General features: G+C 45.9%; 1 pseudogene across 1 annotated transcript; it reads right to left on the minus strand.

The window, feature by feature from the left end:
• Positions 1-910, minus strand: LOC308533406 (phosphorylase b kinase gamma catalytic chain, liver/testis isoform-like; annotated as a pseudogene). Its single transcript has one exon. The product of its transcript is annotated as a phosphorylase b kinase gamma catalytic chain, liver/testis isoform-like (transcript).
• Positions 911-15480: the final 14570 nt, after the last annotated feature.

Raw genomic sequence — 15480 nt, forward strand, 5'->3', positions numbered from 1 at the left:
CTAGCCCACCACCAGCATGGCCTCATCTTCAGTGATAGCAGCTGAGTCCCCCTCCTCTTCAGGGCCCACGATGGGAAAAGGCCCAGGCGGCCCGTGCTGGAAGAGGGCTGCACGGTTCTGCTGCTCGCCCTTCTTCACCCAGTGCCCATAGAGCCGGAAGGCACAGCTGTCAGTGAGGCGCCGCACTGGCCGCAATGCATAGGGGTCCCTCAACAGTGCACTCTTGGTCAGCGGACGTGCATGGTGGATGCTTAAGGCCACTGGTCCAGCAGCCAACACTGTCCACACTGCCACCCGGAACCGCTGTCGGGGGGTGAGGTTCCAGGGTTGGCTGCCTTCACAACGCTCCAAGAAGGGGTGCTGTAGAGCTTGCTCAGCTGTCAAACGCTCTTCAGGATCCACTTGCAGCAGCCTTGAAATAGGTCGACCTCCTTGCCGTAGCCCGGGTGGGTTTCATCCATGGAGCATTTAAGGATCTCAGGTGCTAGATATCCTGGGGTCCCACACAACTCTTGAAGCTTCTCGCCAGGTTCCAAGCGGCAGGAGAATCCAAAATCGGAAAGTCGGATCTGCATATTGTCATCTGGTCTCCTTTTCTGAGAGGGCCACCTTCTCTGTGAGATAGTCAAACAGCTCTCCCTTCCGCATCCTGGCGAAGGATGTGTGTCTCTCGCCGCGTGGCTTCTCGCACCTCCTCCAACTGCTCAGGACTCAGTCGCTCAGTCGTCACCTCCATGATTTTCACCGCAAAATCATGGCCAGTAGCTCGATGAACACAACGGCGGACCACAGAGCTCACTCCTCTGCCGATGACGTCCTTAGGGTCGTACTTCTGGTAAAACTCCTTGGCCGCTGCCCAGTCGGGCAGCTCATCCTCGGGTCCCACGTCCAGCATCATTCTGATGGAGGTGGGGGCCCGCGGCGGCCTCATTTCTGATTTTATTTATTTGTGTCCTCTCTCTTTGTTTCTTGATGAGTCTGGCTAATGGTTTATCACTTTTGTTTATCCTTTCAAAGAACCAGCTCTTGGTTTCATTGATTTTTTTATATTGTTTTTTTAGTCTCTATGTTGTTTACTTCTGCTCTAATCTTCATTATTTCCTTCCTTCTATTTACTCTGGGATTTTCTTGTTGTTCTCTTTCTAGTCCTTTAAGTTGTAGAGCTAAATAGTTTATTGCTGATGTTTTCTTGTTTTTGAGGTATGCCTGTAGTGCTATGAATTTCCCTCTCAGGACTGCTTTTACTGTGTCCCAGAAATTTGGGGATGTTGTGTGTTCATTTTCATTTGTTTCCAGGAAGTTTTTTTTTGTTTTTTTTTTAATATATTTTATTGATTTTTTACAGAGAGGAAGGGAGAGAGATAGAGAGTTAGAAACATCGATGAGAGAGAATCATCAATCAGCTGCCTCCTGCACATCTCCTACTGGGGATATGCCCGCAACCCAGGTACATGCCCTTGACCGGAACCGAACCTGGGACCTCTCAGTCCGCAGGCCGACGCTCTATCCACCGAGCCAAACCGGTTTCGGCTCCAGGAAGTTTTTGATTTCTTTCTTGATCTCTTTGGTAACCCATTCATTGTTTAATAATATGCTATTTAGCCTCCATGTATTTGAATGTTTTGGGGTGTGTTTCTGTAGTTTATTTCTAATTTCATTTCACTGTGATCTGAGAAGATGCTTGATATGATTTCAGTCTTCTTGAACTTGTAGAGACTTGGTTTGTGTCCTAACATGTGGTTTCTCTTTGTATATGATCCATGTGCACTTGAGAAGAATGTATATTCTGCTGTGTTGGGATGAAATGTTCTATAAATGTCAATTAAATCCATCTGATCCAGTGCGTCCTTTAGAGTTTCTGTTTCCTTGTTAAGTTTTTGTCTGGAAGATCTATCCAGTAAAGTCAGAGGGGTGTTAAAGTCCCCTACTAAGACTGTATTGTTGTTGATCTCTCCCTTAAAGTCCTCTAGAAGTTTTTTTATATATTAGGTGCTTCTATATTGGGTGCATATATGTTTACCAGGGTTATATTCTCTTGTTGGATTGATCCTTTTAGTATTATGTAGTGATTTATGTTGTCTCTTATGATGGCCTTCATTTTAAAGTTTATTTTGTGGGATATGAGTATTCCTACTCCGCATTTTTTTTTTCTATTTGCATGGAAAATTTATTTTTTCCATCCCTTCACTCTCATCCACTGTGTGTCTTTTTTTTTTTTTTTTTTATGGTGGTCTCTTGTAGACAACATATCGTTGGGTCATGTTTTTGTATCCATTCAGCTACCCTAAGCCTTTTTATTGGAGCATTTAATCCATTTACATTTAAGGTTATTATTGACAGGTACTTATTTATTGCCATTTTAATTCTGTATGGCTAGGTTACTCTCTGTGTTCCTTCTTCTCATTACAGCAGTCACTTTAGCATTTCTTGTAATGCCTGCTTAGTGGTGATGTAATCTCTTAGCCTTTTTTTTTTTTTTTTTTGACTGGGAAGCTCTTTATTTGACCTTCTATTTTGAATGATAGCCTTGCTGGATATAGTAATCTTGGTTTCAGATCCTTGCTTTCCATTACCTTGAGTACTTCATGCCATTCCCTTCTGGCCTATAGAGTTTCGATGAGAAGTCAGGTTTCCACCTTATGGGAACTCCTATGTAGGTTACAGTTTTCTTTTCTCTTGCTGCCTTTAAGATTATCTCTTTGTCTTTAATTTTGGCATTTTAATTATGATGTGTCTGGGTGTGGGTCTGTTTGGGGTCTTCTTGTCTGGGGTTCTCTGTGCCTCCTGAACTTGTGTGACTTTTTCATTTACCAGGTTAGGGAAGTTTTCTGCCGTTATTTCTTCAAACATATTTCTCTATCCCTTTCTCTTTCTGCCTCTTCTGGCACACCGCAATTTGAATATTGTTTTGTTTCACATTATCTCACAGCTCCCTTAAGCTGTCCTCCTGTTTTTTCTTTTTCTTTTTTCTTTTTGGTTCTCTGATTGATATTTTCAACTCTGTCTTCTAATTCACTGATTCTCTTCTCAGCTTCCCCTAATCTGCTGTTTCCTTCCAGTTTGTTCTTTATTTACATCATGTCATTCTTTATATCAGATTTTTCTGTTTTCATAGTTACTATATTTTTTTTCATGATGTTGAGCTTCTTTACCATCATTACTCTGAACTCTGCTTCAGATAAATTTCTTTTTTTAATATATTTTTATTGATTTAAGGGAGGAAGGGAGAAGGAGAGAGAGATAGAATCATCAATGATAAAAGGGAATCATTGATCGGCTGCCTCTTGCAGGCCCCACACTGGGGATTGAGTCTGAAAACCAGGCATGTGCCCTTGACCAGAATTGAACCCGGGACCTTTCAGTCTACAGGCCAATGCACTATCCACTGAGCCAAGCCAGCTAGGGCTCAGATAAATTTCTTTATCTCTGCTTCATTTATCTCTTCTTCTGGATAATTCTCTAGTTCTTTCATTTAGGGGTTGTTTCTTTGTCTCCTCATTTTGGCTGCCTGTTTGGGTTTGTGACTATGTATTAGGTAAATCCTCTACACCTCTCAATCTTTAGTGCAGGACAGTGTTAAATGCTGTTTCTGACTAATTAGATCAGGCAAAGACTCAAAGCCTCCAGCGACCACCTCTGCCTACAGACTGATAGGATTCCTACCTGAATTGCCTCCCAGGCTATCATCCTCAGGTGTGGCAAGAGTTTTTTTTTCAACAGGGTCAGGCAGTTGCTTCTGCCTGGAGGCTAATTGTTTCTTTTAATCTCTGAAGTGGTCTCACAGCAGGGTGTTTTCCAATAGAGTGTATCAACTGCTTTCCCCAAGGCAAGGCAAATGTCTATGTGGGAAAGATGTCCTCTGCTGCATGAAGGAATGACTCAGCCCAGGAAACTTGGGGTGTCTGCATTCTGAGCTCTATCCCCCGAGTCCCCAGTCTTGGGTTCTGCTCTCACAGCTCCAGTCCACTTCACCCTCCCTCTCCCAGAGCACAAGGTGGGTGGGTCCACAGGGAATTTTGTGCATTGGCCCTTTAAGAAGGTGCCTGAATTTTCAATTGTCACTCACTGGCAGACAGGACCCCCTGCTTTTCACAGCTAGATGTTATGTAGGTACCCTTCTCAGTTTTGGTGCTCTCTGCTGGGGGGCATAGGTTGGGGATTAGATCCCAGAGTTCTCAGTGGCAACCCCCTACAGCTGAGATATATCTCCCAGGACTTCAGTTGTTATCTCTGGGTGCCCAGCCAGCCCTTTCGCTCCTCCGCTCCTCTTCCCAGTCTCTATGAGGTCTTCACTTTCGGTCCTTGGGTATCAGGGTTCTCTCCTGTGAGTTTTCCATTGATTATTTAGGAAGTATTTTAGTTATAATTCCAGTTTTCTCCTGGAAGCATCTCCTTGCAGCATGCACTTACTCTGCCGCCATTTTTAATATTAAGTTCACCTTTTCCTTTTTTCTAGGTTGATCTGATTCCCCTTCTTCTGCAGCTTCTTCTTGGATCCCTGGAGGTTCAGCATCAGAGTCTGCCTCCTCTTGTTAATCCCCTTTTCAAAATAGTTAGTACAGAAGTGTGATACCCATCATCGGACATGCTCAAATAGGGACCTGAGGAAATGAAAGCAATGTAAGATCAGTCAGACTAACGGCCTCAAGGACCGTTCCATCTTTAAAATGGCAGGATTCATTTTTTCCTCAATGCATGCTTCATTATTACCAAAGAAAATAGAGCTTTTCTTTAATGTACACTTCTCTTTACTAGACATTCAAATGGTGGAACAGAATCTTTGTCCTCACAAGCTGCTTAATAACATCATCCCTTCCCTGTGCACACATCACAGGAAATGCCTTATCACAACTCTTCCAGGATGAAAGCTCTGGTTGCAGCAGGAAGCTGATAGCTGATAAACTGATGATGATGTCATACTTGAGGCTTTAAAAGTCCAGCCGCTGCTTCCCCAGAGGGACAGAAGGTGATAAGAAGAGATAAAGGACCCAATGGCCTTGGGCAAGAGCTAGGATACCTGGTCTAAACCCATCCAGGAAGGAGCACCCACCAGGAGCAGCAGAATGGACTGGGGCCTGGGTGCCAACTGGAGGCAATTTGGGAACAAGCCGACCCCCCACCACCACCTTTGCCCAGTGATGTGGTAGGCTGAATTAAAGATGGCCTCTGGGAGCATTTGAGATCTTGCTTCCCAACATTATGCTCAGTTTGGCTCAAATAAACCCTTACAAAAGTTCAAAAAATAAAAAAGATAGCTCCCAAGATTCATGCCCACTGGTGTACATGGCTTGTATAATTGAGGCGGAATCTGGGAATTTGCTGGGATATCATTACCAAGATTAAGCTGCTAATCCCTTTACTTTCAGTTAATCAAAAGGGAGGTTACCCTGGATGCCTGACCTAATCAGATGAGGTCTTCAAAAGAGAGTGAAGGGTCTCCTGCTGGCTTTAAGAAATAAGCTGTGGTATTGTGAGAAGCCCTATAGAGGGGAGCCATTGGTAAATCCCTAAGAGTAGCCTAGAATCTGAGAGTGGTCTTTGGGTGAAAATGGGCCACATACTAAGCCTGACACACTTAGAAGAGGCCTGCATGGTGGCCTTAAAAACTCAGAGACCTGCCCAGTCAGCATGGCTCAGTGGTTGAGTATCAACCTATGAACCAGGAGATCAAGGTTTAATTCCCCGTCAGGACACATTCCTAAGTTTCAGGCTTGATCTACAGTATGGGGCATGCAGAAGGCAGCCGATCAATGATTCCCTGTCATCATTGATATTTCTATCTCTCTCTCCCTCTCCCTACCTCTCTGAAATCAATAAAAATATATTTTTTTAAAAACCCTCAGAGACCTAAAGTAATCACATAGTATGTATGGTCTGAAATGAAAAGTTTTTAACTAAAAGCAATACATGAGGGGTAGTGATGTCCTAAGGTAGTATTTTTCCCTAACAACAGTCAATTTTTGTCTTAACTAAGCATATCTGCTGTCTTTTTGCATCTAGTATAACATACATGATAAACATGCCTTTGCAATAACAAAGCAACTGCCCTTTTTCTGGACCCCTCAAAGCACAGGCACAACACCAGAGTGGACCACAAATCCCCTCACTGTTGCTATCATGTTAATTTTTGACTGTTAACTCTTCTGTACCCACCTATGTAAAAGAAGTATGTGTCACCCTGACTAGTGTTGCTCAGTGGTTAGAGTGTTGTCCCATACACCAAAGGTTATAGGTTCAATTCCTGGTTAGGGTACATGCCTAGATTGCAGGTTCAGTCCTTGGTTGGGGCATGTATGGTTGGGGGCACATATGAGAGGCAACTAATTGCTGTTTCTCTCTCTCTCTCTCTCTCTCTCTCTCTCTCTCTCTCTCTCTCCCTCTCTCTCTCTCTCTCTCTTTGTCTCTCTCTGTCTCTGTCTCTGTCTCTGTCTCAAGTCAATAAACAGCCCTAGCCTATTTGGCTCAGTGGATAGAGCATCAGCCTATAGACCAAAGGGTCCAAGGTTCGATTCCAGTCAAGGGCACATACCTCGATTACAGACTTCTCCCCAGCAGAGCCCTGGTTGGGGTGTGTGAAGGAGGCAACCAGTCGATGTGTTTCTCTCACATCGATATTTCTCTCTGTCTTTCTCTCTCTCTTCCACTCTATCTAACAATCAATGGAAAAATATCCTTGGGTGAGGATTTAACAAAAAATAAAATAAAATAAACATATCCTCAGGTGAGGATTAGAAAAAGATATCTATATCATCTTAATTGTTAAAAAAGAAATATGTGTCTATCATTTTCACTTTTTTTCCCCAGTCCCAGGGGTTCCTTACCCCCAGCTTTGCTTTCTCCTACCTCTCTAATCCATGAAAAACCAATGTATTTCATGTTTTAATGAAATTAATTTTTCTCTTAATTATAAAGTATAAAATAAGGTGCAAACTGCCATTTTCTGGAGCATTTTCTCAATCCATTGAAGTGTTTGCTTCCCCACAATTGTTGTCAGTTTTGCTCAAATAAACTTATAAAAATTCTCAACAGCTTTGAATGTTTCTTACATTGACATTTACCTGGTATTGTGTGGCAGAATTCTGAAGAAGCTCTCCCAGGACCACCTCACATACCTGGACTGGGAGCTAGGATTCAATAGGGGCCTATTAAGCCCCACTGGCTTCCCTCCACATTGGGTGAACTTGGGTGAGTTGTCTCTTGGGATCCAGGACCTTCCCTTGCTTGTGGTAGAGGGTCTGACTTTATTTAACCAGGGGTCCTCAAACTTTTTAAACAGGGGGCCAGTTCACTGTCCCTCAGACCGTTGGAGGGCCGGACTATAGTTTAAAAAAAAACTATGAACAAATTCCTATGCACACAGCTGCGGCAAAAACACCCAGCGGGCCGGATAAATGTTTTCGGCGGGCCGCATGTGGCCCGCGGGCCGTAGTTTGAGGACCCCTGAAGCTGTTCTTAGAAAATCGTTGAGATGGAACTAAAGGACAGGCGTTGAGACAGACAGCTGATTTTAATTTCAGCTTCTCAATTAGAATGCTTAACTGTGAGTCTGAACAAAACCTTTTGCTGAAATGAGAGCCTGAAATCCTTCAGTTCAACGATAAGAGGTACTTCCTCCAGCTCAATCTTGGGTATTCTTAGGTGACTAAGAATCTTTGTGGAGAGGTAGTGTGGTGAAGACCATGAACATTGATATCCAGGAGCCTGGGTTACAAGCCTGGATTCCACTCTAATTTGCTATAAAAGCTTAAGAAAATGTTCTAACCATACTTAGTTTACTCATTTACAAAATGGGGAACTTGAGAGAAAAAATGGTGGTGGAGTAAGTGGATGCTGCACAGACATGCTCCCAGGACCAAACTGGAATTACAATTAAAATACAGAAAAACTTCCTGAATAATCAACAAAAGACTCACTGGAGAGAACCCTGATAACTGAGGACCAAAAGTGGAGACTGCATAGAGACTGGTAGGATGGGCAGAGGTGAGAAAGGGCTGGCGGGCTCCAAAAGAAAGCAACTAAAATTCTGGAGAGATAACTCAGCTGTGGGGGGGTTGCCACTGAGAACTCTGGGATCTAATCCCCAAGCTGCCCCACTCCCAGCAGAGAACACCAAACTGAGGAGGGTACCCATATAACATCTAGCTGTGAAAAGCAGCAGGGTTGTTGACTGCCAGGGAGAGATGGCTGGAAATCCAGTCACAATCCTAAAGGGCCAACACACAAAATCCCCTGTGAAGCCACCCACCTTGTGCTTCAGCAGAGGGAGAGCAGAGTGGATTTGAGCTGTGTGAGCAGAAGCCAGGATCAGGAGCTTTGGGGTTAGAGCTCAGAAGGCACACTCCCAGATTTCCTATGATAAGTCATTCCTCACTATGCTGAGGTCATCTCTCTCATGCAGACGTTTGCTATACAGGTGACCTTGCCTGGGGGAAAGGCAGTTGATCCACCCTATTGGAAAACACCTTGCCCCATGGTGAAGAATTGCTCAGACCCATTAAGAGACTGAGAATAGCCCAGCTGTTGTGGCCCAGTGATTGAGCATCAACCTATGAACCAGGAGGTCACGGTTTGATTCCCAGTCAGGGCACATGCCCAGATTGTAGGCTCAATTCCCAGAGTGGGACTTGTAGGAGGCAGCCAATCAATGATTCTCTCTCTCTCATCATCATTTGTATTTCCATCTCTCTCTCCCTCTCCGTTCCTCTCTGAAATCAATTATATATATATGTATATATATATATATATATATATATATATATATATATAGAGAGAGAGAGAGAGAGAGAGAGAGAGAGAGAGAGAGAGATGCTAATTTGTCCATTACTGTGTCTGAGTCACGATTAGGCAGGAGCTGGTGGGTGGGGATGGGGCGGGGACTTCCGCCCCCAGAGCAGGCTTGCAAAGGCCTGCCCAGCGCTAACTACAGGCTGCCTCAGAGGAGGAGGCCGCTCCCGACTGGTGGGCTGGGACAGGGGCAGCTGGCAAGCCTGAGTCCAGCTTTGGTGGGGCCAGTGGGAGCCCGAGGCCACCCCAGCCCCCGCAGGTCCCGGGCTGGATGGTGGCTCAGCGGCAGGCGGCAGGTGGTGTCTCCATGCACAGCGCCCAGGGGCGGCTGCAATGGGTGCAGGACCTCGCTGCGGGCTGCTGCACCACTGCTGCTGCTCGGCCGGAGCTCGGTGGCCTGGAGCTGGAGTGGGCATGCACAGACTGCCATGCGCACCCCCCACCACCACCACCCTCCTGCCCCACATCTGCCTCCGTGGCTGGCTGTGGACCCCACCCTGCCCTTCAGGCAGGGAGAGGAGACTCAAGGCCAGAGTGGCACAGGCGAGCTGCTCCCATCCCTGGTGGTGGAAAGGGGAGGAGGGCGCTGGGTGCAGGGAGAGGACCTCAGCCGGGGGTCCTCCAAGCCCAGGGAAGGGGCCCCGCGTGGGCCCGGTGGGGAGCTTAGGAAGTCTGGCTGAGCAGGCACTGGTTCATACCAACTATTACTCTGCCATCTTTCTCCAGCTCTCCAAGCTAAGCCCCCCTGCCCCACTACCTGGGGAAACGGACTCCAGCCAACCTCCCCAAGTGCATACTATGGACCCAGAGACTCAAGGAAGAGTGCCCGGCGGGGCCCTGGCAGGGGTCAGTGCAGAACTACCAGGGCAGAGCTGTTTCAGTGTCTCAGTGAACTTTGCAACCAACCCAAGAGGGAAACCGAGAGGGGAGAGGCCGGGAGCTGTGAATTCCCAGCACTTCAATCACTTGAAAACAGCCCTGCTTGGAATGTGAAGCGGCTGTACGTTCAGCTGAGAAGTGAGGGGGCTGAACCCCACTATCGCTGGGCTCTGGTCAGTCCGAGGCCCAAAGTGTCCACCATGAGAAGGAAAAAATGGAGGGAGGGGCCCAGAGGAAGGGCAGACAAGTGAAGGAAATATGTCTAGACTTTCCCCAGCCCTCTCCCTCTTTCTGCTGCCTACAAAAGCCCCGGGCCACAGTTCCATCTCCACCTTTTAGTCCCCTGTTCTCCAACCACTGAGGAAAGTAATAAGGAAGGAATCCATGCTGCCTTCAGAAAGTATCTATATTCCGGATCAGCCGGTCACCTTCCACAGAGGGAGGCCATGGGGGGTGGGCCTAAGCCATCAGTAGGACATCCTGTGAGGGCTCCCAGACTGTGAGGGAGGGGCAGGCTGGGCTGAGGGACCACCCCTCTCCCGTGCACAAATTTTCATGCACCGGTCCTCTAGTGTGTGTGTGTGTGTGTGTGTGTGTGTGTGTGTGTGTCTAAATACATATATAATTTTTTTTAAGGAGACTAAGAGCCCTAGCTGGCTTGGCTCAGTAGATAGAGCGTCGGCTTTTGGACTGAAGGGTCCCAGGTTCGATTCCAGTCAAGGGCACATGCCCAGGTTGCAAGCTCGATCCCCAGTGGGGGGGCGTGCAGGGGGCAGCTGATCAATGATTCTCTCATCATTGATATTTCTAGCTCTCTCTCCCTCTTCCTTCCTCTCTGAAATCAATAAAAATATATTTTTTTAAAAAAGAGACTGAGAATAACAATTAGCCTCCAAGCAGAAGTAATTGCCCCACCCTGTTGAAAAAAAACAAAAACTTGCCATGCTTGTGGATGATTGCCTAAGGGCAATTCAAGACAAAATCCTCTCAGTATATAGACAGAAGCTCTCTGGAGGCTTTGAATCTTTGCCTGATCTAATTAGTCATAAACAGCATTTGACACTGTTCTGCACTAGAGATTGAGAGGCATAGCAGATCTACCTAATACATAGTTACAAACCCAAACAGGCAGCCAAAATAAGGAGACAGACAAATGAAAGAACAAGAGAATTCTCCAGAAGAAGAAACAAATTAAATGGAGATAAGAAATTTATCTGGGAGAAACTAAGATGGCGGCATAGATAAACACCGGGAAATAGTCGCCCCACACAACAATTGAAAATTAGCCCAAAGGACGGAGCAAACATCGTCCAAAACAACAGGAAGGCTGGCTGAGTGTAATTTCTACAACTAGAAGAAAAGAAAAGCACGCTGAGAGCCAGAGGAGCTGCGGAGGCTGAGTGCAGAGGTACGGCAGCGGCTCGCGCGCGCGGAAAGGGGGTGGCACCTGAGGACGCGGCTGTCTTTTTGAATCACAAACTCCCGACTGCTCTGATCTCCGGCTCCGGCTCCGGGAAGTCTCTGGGGACCCAGGTCTCATACGGGGAGAGGCTGCTCTCTCAGGCGGCAGCGGGCGAACTTGGGGGCAGATTTCCCTCGGAGGTGCTTGCAGCCATTGCCAGGACACTGAGACGCGCGACTCCGGGCGCGGAGAATCAGCCATAGCTTCTTTCCCCGCCCTTTTGACTCCCTGAGACCCCGCCCCACCCGGGCTGCGGCAGAGGCTTTTGCATGTGAATGCCCCGGCCCTTTGCAACCTGATAATTACCTAACTGCAGCCGGGCCAGCCAGACCCGGAACTTCCAAGAGAAGGCCCAAGGCCCCGCAGCGGCTTGCATTGCTTCACAGCTGAGCCTCTTCGTAGTTCCTGCTGTGTGGCCTCAGGCAGGGGCTGAATTAGCACCTCCTTAGATCCAGGAGCCACTGTACCCAGTGGTCAGAGGGGGTCCATTCTCCCACTTCAGACACAGCTGCTTCCCACAGCCAATTGGCCTGGAGGTCAATTCCTCCCAGTGATCCTACAACAAGCGAGGCACCAAGAGTGCACCAAGAGTGTCCACCCCAGGTAATTGGAGAGGCTGAGCCACTGGGCCCTACAGGACACCTGGCGCGCAGGCCACTCTATCAACACAGGGAAGCAGCCAAAATGCGGAGACAAAGAAACAGGTCACAATTGGTAGAAACGGAGGAGGCCAGACGACTGGATATAGAGTTCAAGGCCACGTTTATAAGGTTTGTCAAGAATTTTATGGAAACCGCTGATAAATTTAATGAATCCCTCAAGGAGTATGGGGAGACCATGGAGGTCATGAAAAAGGACCAATTAGAAATTATGCATACACTGACTGAAATAAAGAATACTTTACAGAGCTCCAACAGCAGACAAGAGGATCCCAAGAATCAAGTCAAGGATTTGAAATGCAAAGAAACAAAAAATACCCAACCGAAAAAGAAAAAAGAAAAGAGATTCAAAAAATATGAAGATAGTGTAAGGAACCTCTGGGACAACTTCAAGCGTACCAACATCAGAATTATAGGGGTACCAGAAGGAGAGAGAGGGCAAGATATTGAAAACCTTTTTGAAGAAATAATGACAGAAAACTTCCCCCACCTGGTGAAAGAAATGGACTTACAAGTCCAGGAAGCGCAGAGAACCCCAAACAAAAGGAATCCAAAGAGGACCACACCAAGACACATCATAATTAAAATGCCAAGAGCAAAAGATAAAGAGAGAATCTTAAAAGCAGCAAGAGAAAGACAGTCAGTTACCTACAAGGGAGTACCCATCCGACTGTCAGCTGATTTCTCAACAGAAACCATGCAGGCCAGAAGAGAGTGGCAAGAAATATTCAAAGAGATGAATAGCAAGAACCTGCAACCAAGATTACTTTATCCAGCAAAGCTATCATTCAGAATGGAAGGTCAGATAAAGAGCTTCACGGATAAGAAAAAGCTAAAGGAGTTCATCACCACCAAACCAGCATTATATGAAATGCTGAAAGGTATTCTTTAAGAAGAGGAAGAAGAAAAAGGAACTCTTACCATTTGCCACAGCATGGATGGAACTAGAGAGCGGATAAATACCACAAGATCTCACTTATTTGTGGAATATAATGAACAACATAAACTGATGAACAAGGACTGATCCAGAGATGGAGAGGCATTGATTGGACTGTCGGGCCTTGGAGGGAAGGTAGGGGAGGGTGGGGGCAAGGGGGAAAGATCAACCAAAGGACTTATATGCAAGCATATAGGCCTAACCAATGGACACGGACAACGGGGGGTGAGGGGGTGAGCGGGGAGAGGGGGGGTAGAGGGTACACATATGTAATATCTTAATCAATAAAAAATATTAAAAAAAAAAAAAGAAATTTATCTGAAACAGACTTCAGAATAATGATGGTAAAGATGCTCAATAACATGATAAGAGATAAAGTAACTATGGAAATAAAATGACATAGCACAAATAAAAAACACATTGGAAGAATACATAGCAGATTAGGGGAAGCTGAGGATAGACTCAGTGAATTAGAAGACAGGGTTGAAAAAATCACTCAATCACAAAACCAAAAAGAAAAAAACAATTTAAAAAAATAGGAGGACAGCTTAAGGGAGCTGTGGGACAACGTGAAACAAAACAATATTCGAAAAACAGGTGTGAAAGAAGAATCAGAAAGGGATAAAGAACATGTCTGAAGAAATAATGGCAGAAAACTTCCCTAACCTGGTAAAGAAAAAAGTCACACAAGTCCAGGAGGCACAGAGAACCCCAAGCAAGAAGAACCCAAAACAGACCCATGCCCAGACACATCATAATTAAAATACCAAAATTTAAAGACAAAGAGAGAATCTCAAAGGCAGCAAGAGAAAAGAAAACTGTTACCTACAAAGGAGCTCCCATAAGGCTGACACCTGATTTCTCATCAAAAACCCTACAGGCCAGAAGGGAATGGCATGAAGTACTCAAGGTAATGGAAACCAAGTTTATTATATCAAGCAAAGCCATCATTCAGTATAGTCGTTGAAATAAAGGAGCACATCACCACCAAGCCAGCATTACAAGAAATGCTAAAGGAACTGCTGTAATGAGAAGAAGAAACAGAGAGATAGATCTAGGCATACAGAATTAAAATGGCAATAAATAAGTACCTAATAGTTCTAAATGTAAATGGGTTAAATGCTCCAATCAAAAGGCATAGGGTAGCTGAATGGATACAAAAACATGACCCAGCTATATGCTGTATACAAGAAACCCACCTCAGAACAAAAGACTCACAAAGGATGAGAGTGAAGGGATGGAAAAATCTTTTCCATGCAAATGGAAATGGGGGAAAAAAACTGGAGTAGCAATACTCATATCTGACCATATAGACTTCAAAATGAAGGCAATCACAAGAGACAACAAATGTCATTACATAATACTAAAAGGATTGATCCAACAAGAGGATATAATCCTAGTAAACATATATGCACCCAATATGGAAGCACATAAATATAAAAAAAACTTCGCCCAGCTGGCATGCCTCAGTGGTTGAGCATCAGCCTATGAACCAGGAGGTCATGGTTCAATTCCTGGTCAGGGCACATTCCTGGGTTGCAGGCTCGACTCCCAGTGGGGGGCGCAGGAGGCAGCCAATCAATGATTCTCTCTTATCATTAATGTTTCTATCTCTCTCTCCCTCTCCCTTCCTCTCTGAAATCAATAAAAATATATTTTAAAAAAAATAATAAAAAATAAAAATAAAAATACTTTTAGAGGACTTTAAGGGAGAGATCAACAACAATACAGTCATAGTAGGGGACTTTAACACACCCATACTTCACTGGATGGATCTTCCAGACAAAAAATTAGCAAGGAAACAGTGACTCTAAACTAGGTCACACTGGATCAAATGGATTTAATTGACATTTATAGAACATTTCACCCCAAAGCTGCAGAATACACATTCTTCTCAAGTACACATGGGTCCTCAAAAATACCACATGATAGGATACAAACCAAGTCTCTAAATGTTCAAGAAGATTGAAATCATATCAAGCATCTTCTCAGATCACAAAAGAATGAAATTAGAAATCAACTATAGTAAAAACACCCCAAATAATTCAAACACAGGGAGACTAAATAGCATGTTATTAAACAACTACAGGCCTGGTGCACAAAAATTTGTGCACTCGGGGGTAGGGTTCCCTCACAGTCTGGGACCCCTCGGGGATGACCACTTGCTGGCTTAGGCCTGCTTCCTGGGGGATTGGGCCTGAGCTGGCAATCAGACATCCCTCTGGCAGCCCAGCAGCCCTCAGGGGATGCCCACTTGCCAGCAGGGAGCAGACCTAAGCTGCAGTCGGACAGCCTTAGCGCTGCTGAGGAGGCGGAAGAGGCTTCCACCACCACCGCTGTACTGGCAGCCATCAGCCTGGCTTGTGGCTGAGCAGAGCTCCCCCTTTGGGAGCACACTGACCACCAGGAGACAGCTCCTGCATTGAGCGTCTGACCCCTGGTAGTCAGTGTGTGTCATAGTGACCAGTCATTCCCAGTCTTTCTGCTGTTAGGGTCAGTTTGCATATTACCCTTTTACTATATAGGATAGAGGCCTGGTGCACGGGTGGGGGCCAGCTGGTTTGCCCTGAAGGGTGATCCAGATCAGGGTGGGGGTCCCACTTGTGTGCCTAGCCAACCTGGATGACGGGATGATGGCTGTTTGCAGCTGGTCACACCCCCTTCGGGGTGGGGGTCCCCACTGGGGTGCCTGGCCAGTCTGGGTGAGGGGCTGAGGGCCGTTTTCAGGCTGGCGGGTGACTGAAGCTCCCAACCTCTCC

The sequence above is a fragment of the Myotis nattereri genome (assembly GCF_964212035.1).
Source record: "Myotis nattereri genome assembly, chromosome: 1".
Classification (NCBI taxonomy): Eukaryota; Metazoa; Chordata; class Mammalia; order Chiroptera; family Vespertilionidae; genus Myotis; species Myotis nattereri.